The sequence below is a fragment of the Echinops telfairi genome, unplaced genomic scaffold (assembly GCF_000313985.2).
Source record: "Echinops telfairi isolate 266 unplaced genomic scaffold, ASM31398v2 ScPeMD7_2;HRSCAF=8, whole genome shotgun sequence".
Lineage (NCBI taxonomy): Eukaryota > Metazoa > Chordata > Mammalia > Afrosoricida > Tenrecidae > Echinops > Echinops telfairi.
In genome coordinates, this window is record NW_022103898.1 from 21510789 (window position 1) to 21516365 (window position 5577).

Sequence of the window (5577 nt, forward strand, 5' to 3'; positions counted from 1 at the left end):
GTCTCCCAGATGACCGTTGCAGACCCTCCACTGTCCTGCAGCCCTCCAGCTGTCCCTCCTCATCAGTGCTTTGAGCTGACGGCCTTACCTCTTGTTTGACTGAGAAAAGAAAAACAATCAAAAGAAACATTCGCAGCCTCCTCCATTTAATCTAGCGACCTACCGTCCCGGCAATCACTCTGCACACACTGTCCCTGCTTCTATCTAAGGCCCTTCTCATCACTTGGAACTTGGCTCCCCCGCCAAGTTCTACTCAAGGACTTGACTCCTACACATGTACCCTCCTTCTCCTACACTATCTGTCCATTCCCCTCCCACCCCACTGGATTGATCTCATCAGAAGACAATCTCTAAGAGACCCAGCTCCCACCCCGACCCCCACTCTGTCTTTCTGTGATTTGCAACGGAAAGAGTCCTGATTAATACAGAACACATAGATGGATAGGGGCCCAGGAAAACAGCAAACGGGAGGTGCTAGCATTGCCACGCCATAGAGAAGTAAACCAAAACACAGAAGGGGTAATGGAATTGCTCCAAGTGTTCGATTTCTCCTAGCTTAAAGCAAGACAGGAGTTCTGAAACTGTCCCCTTGTTCACCATCCCCTGGAGTTATTTCTACATCTATCATTGCTCTCTACTGTAGAGCTCCTTGAAGGAAGTGTCTGTATTTGTTACTTAACCTTCTTCCCTTCGTTGTTCTTGAAAATACTTCACCTGGTTTTCAAATGAAACTGCTTTTGTCAAGATCTCTCACCTGCACATTGGCAACACCAAATGCCATGTCCCAATCCTTACTTTAGGCTCTTAGTTGAAGCGGATCTATCCTTTAAAAAATGCTTGCTTCCCTTGGCTCCTCAGATGTAATAGTCTTGATTTTCATTAGCTGCTGGGTCTTGCTTATGAGTTATGTCTTCTATCTCTCTCTTTTCCTCTCTATATTAACCCCCAAGTAAATATCTTCTACTCTCATAACTTTAGATCCCACCTACCTGCCGACAAACCCCAGATTCATACCTTCAGCCCAATCTCTCCGCTAAAGTCCAAATGGTGTATCCAACTACTCATGTGGCGCTTATGCTTGGATGTCTAAAAGACCTCCCCGCCACAGACACCCCAGTGTTCCCCAGCTCAATAAATAAATATCACATCCTATCTACAGCATAAGGAGCCCTAGTGAAAGTGGGTTCAGCGCTGGACTATTAACCCCAAGGTTCAAAGCCATTAGCTGCTCTATGGGATAGAGATGTGGCTGGCGGCACACCTCAAGATTTAGTCTTGGAAACCCAGAGGAGCAGTGCTAATCTGTCCTGTGGGTTCATATGAGTCAGTGGGTACTAGTACATGTATCATATTCCTTCAGATATTCTTTCAAAATACAGCCAGTTTCATAAATAAATTTAAAAAAAAAATACAGCCAGTTTCAACTGCATGCTGACATTTCTACCACCCCCTAGACATAGACATGCAATCTACAAAGTGTTGCAATATCTTTCTCCTACCAAGAAACATCCTTAACTCAACTACTCGTATTTAGACCTGGCTTCCTGCAGTAGGACAAAGCCCAGAATCCTCACCATGGGTTCAAGTTCTCCTGTAACCCATTGCTTGTCACCTCTTCAGCCTCATCTCTTCTCATTCTTTCCCTGCCTCACTCTACCTTCTGCTTTTCCGCTCTTCCTCCAATTGCTAAGCATGCGCCTACCTCGGGGCCTTTACACTTGCGCTCCCCTTCACACTTGCTTTGCTCACACAATTCAATTCGCAGTGCACGCCTGGTTTCCTCAGAGGAGCCGTCCACGTGCCCATGCACCTCATCACCGTCTGTTCTCTTACCCAGCTCCCCTTTCCTGCTAGCACAGGCCACCCAGTCCATGGCCAGCCAGTCGACGAGTCAAAATCGGACTCCTCACGACTCTAGGGGAGAGAACGGCCCATAGAGTCCCCGAGGCTGTCTGCCTGTCCACAGCACAGTGCCTCGTCTTTCTGCCGCTGGATGACTGATGGTTTCCAACCACAGACCTTGGGTTCGCAGCCAAGCACTTAACCACTGCCCCATCTGCGCTCCTCGCATGCGTTGCCACGTGATCAGTTTGTATTTGTTTATTGTTATTTCCCCTACAAAAATGTAAGCTCAATTTGGACAGGCGTTTTGTCTGCTTCACTACTCTGTGCCCTACTTGTAAAAGGAGAAACCATGCCGTATGTACATCAACCGAAAACTCAAGGCCATTGAGTCGATGCTAACCTGTAGGGGTCTTAGAGCAGAGGGCAGAACTGTCCCCGGGGGTTTCTGAGCCTGTAGCTCTGGAGGGGAGGAGCAAGCCTCATCTTTCTCCTGAAGAACAGCTAAAGGTTTCAAACTGCTGCGCTTGCGGTTGGCAGCCCTTTTATAATGCCCCACGCCACCAGGACTCATGGTGTGTACAGAGTAGATGCTTAGTAAGTGGCAGCGGTGGCTAAACCAGAAAGTTAGAAGTTTGAACCCACCAATAGCCCCACAGGAGAAAGGAGTGGCACTCTGCTTCTATAGAGAGCACAGTCTTGCAAACTCTACGGGACAGCTCTGCTCTGTTCTACAGGGTCGCGATGAATTGGCATCAACTCCATAGCAAGGAGTTGAGGATGTGTTGCTGTGTATTCAAGTGTTTCGTGATGTAGTGGCGATGTGTTGGGCTGCTAAGTGCAAAGTCAGAAGTTTGAGACCACCGGTCGCTCTGCTGGAGGAAGACTGGGCTTTCTTCACTCAGAAAGAGTCATGCCGATGTGAATCAGGGGAAGGGCAGAGTGGAGACCCAAAGCCCATCTGTAAACAATTGGGCATCCCCTCACAGAAGGCTCAGGAGGAAGAGACAAGCCAGTCAATGAAACATACAAGTTTCCTCTCATTCTTAAATGCTTCCTCCCCATCCACTATCATGACCCCAATTCTATCTTACAAATCCTTCTAGACCAGAGCATGTACACTGGTACAGATAAGAGCTGGAAACACAGGGAATCCAGGACAGATAAGTTCCTCAGGACCAATGAGAGTAGCCATACCAGGAGGGGAAGGGGAAGGTGGGAGGAGAAAGGGGGAACTGATCACAATGATCTATCTATAACCCACTCCCAGGGGGACGGACAACAGAAAAGTGGGTGAAGGGAGACAGCAGTCTGTGTAGGACATGAAAAAAAGTAATAATTGCTAAATGATCTAGGGTTCATGAGGGAGGGAGAAAAATGAGCTGATATCAAGGGCTCAAGTAGAAAGAAAATGTTTTGAAAATGATGATGGCAACAAATGTACAAATGTGCTTGACACAGTGGATGGATGTACGGATTGTGATAAGAGCTATAATTTGGGGGCTCTTAAAGCTCTTATCACAATCCATACATCATCATTTTCAAAACATTTGCTTTTAGCTTGAGCCCCTGGTGTCAGTTCCTCCTTTTTCCCCCTCCTTCCCCGCTCCCTCCTCCCTCATGAACCCTTGATAATTTACAAATTATTATTTTTTCACATCTTACACCATCCAATGTCTCCCTTCACCCACTTTACTGTTGTCTGGGGAGGAGGTTATATGTAAATCCTTGTAATTGGTTCCCCCTTTCAACCCCACCCTCCCAGTATTGCCACTCTCACCACTGGTCCTGAAGAAATCATCTACCCTGGATTCCCTGTGTTTCCAGTTCCTATCTGTACCAGTGCACATCCTCTGGTCTAGCCAGATTGGTAAGGTAGAATTGGGATCATGATGGGGTGGGGGGGTTGGCGGAGTGGAGAAAAAGCATTTAGGAACTAGAGGAAAGTTGTATGTTTCATCGTTGCTACACTGCACCCTGACTGGCTCGTCTACTCCCCACGACCCTTCCATAAGGGGATGTCCAGTTGCCTACAGATGGGTCTTGGGTCCCCAATCTGCACTCCCCCTCATTCACAATGATTTGAATTTTTGTTCTTTGATGCCTGATACCTGATCCCTTTGACAGCTCATGATCACACAGGCTGGTGTGCTTCTTCCATGTGGGTTTTGTTGCTTCTGAGCTAGATGACTGCTTGTTTATGATTTTTTTTTAAAGACAAAATTCTACCTCCATGAAAGGCATTCTTCAGTGTAGCAGAGAGCCATCTCAGAAGCAGAGAAAGAATTCCCAAGATCACCAAGGAAGAAGAGCCACCACTGGAGAGCCTTCGAAATCCCTGCCTGAAGTGGCAACCAGCTGAGGAAAAGACACACCTTTGAACAAAAGACTATATTCTTTATGTTGTCTAGCCTGTTAAGTTCCTTAATAAACTCCCGTAATTTTGAGTATTAAAAAAAGAGAGGGAGCTACAGACTAAGAAACTCACAGGACAGTTCTACACTGTCCTAAAGGGTCGTTATGAGTCAGCATCAACCCAATGGCAATGAGTTTGGTTTGGGAGTTGAGGAGTGAATGAGAGATAAAACACACTCCTAACAGTCTGGTATCAAATGAAATATTTGTGAACTCACTTCTTAAATGCTGAATGGCTACTAATTGAATACACTATAAAAACTTGCATTATAATTCTAATATGCCTCTATTAAGCAGCTGTTTGGTCCTGAGTAATGTACTTGGCACATTAATTACAGGAATAAATCAGACAAATTCCCTACTCGCTCTTTCGCTGGGGACTGGAAAGGTGTGAGAGCCTGGTACATACATGAACAAACAGAGGTAAGTATGATGCTCAAAGGAACCCTGGAGGCACAGGTGTCAAGGGGTATGCTGCTAACTGCAGGGTCAGCAGTTCAAAGCCACCAGCTACTCCACAGGAGAAAGAAAAGGCTGCCTGTTCCCGGAAGGGTTTACAATATCGGTACCTCGTGGAACAGTTCCGCTCTGTCCCGTAAGGTGGCTACGAGTTGAACTGTCTCAATGGCAGGGGTTATTAGACTAGAGGAGTCCCTGGGTTGTGTGTATGGTGGATGCTGACCGAAAGGTTGAGGTCGGAGTTGACCCAAAGGCACTGAAGTGGAAAGGCCTAGAGATACACGCCCAGGAGCGTCGCTCATGGAAAACCTGGGGACGCAGCTCCACTCTGACACACACAGCTTACAGTGAGCTGCAGCCAATTCCACAGCAACGAGGTTTGCTTGCTTGCTTCTCGTTTCTCTCTCAGTATTCTAGAAGCATCTAGCCCAGTGCTATGGACGCATCCTGAAAAGAGAGGAAGGTGGATTGTTCTTGGGGGGATAATAATGTCACACTGAAGTCACATCTAAGCAAGGATTTGAGGGCTGGGTTTGGGTTTGGCTGGCAGAAAAGCTGGAGAAAGGGCCTTTTTGACAGAGAAAGCAATCCCAATTGCCTGCTCCAGTTATACACTAAATATACACTTTGCTCACTGTTACCTTTCTTTCTTGCCTCACAGACCTGGACCTTCCTGGACACCATGCTCGTTCCCCTAGTGCTTTCAAGGGCTAAGAGGGGAGCAGCTCCAGACAGCCCCTCCTCCCTCCCCTACTTTAAGCATGATGGCCTTCTCCAGGGACTGGTCTCTCCTGATAACATAGCCAAACTCCATGAGATGGAATCTCGTCATCCTAACTTTCTGACTGTACTTCTGAATGA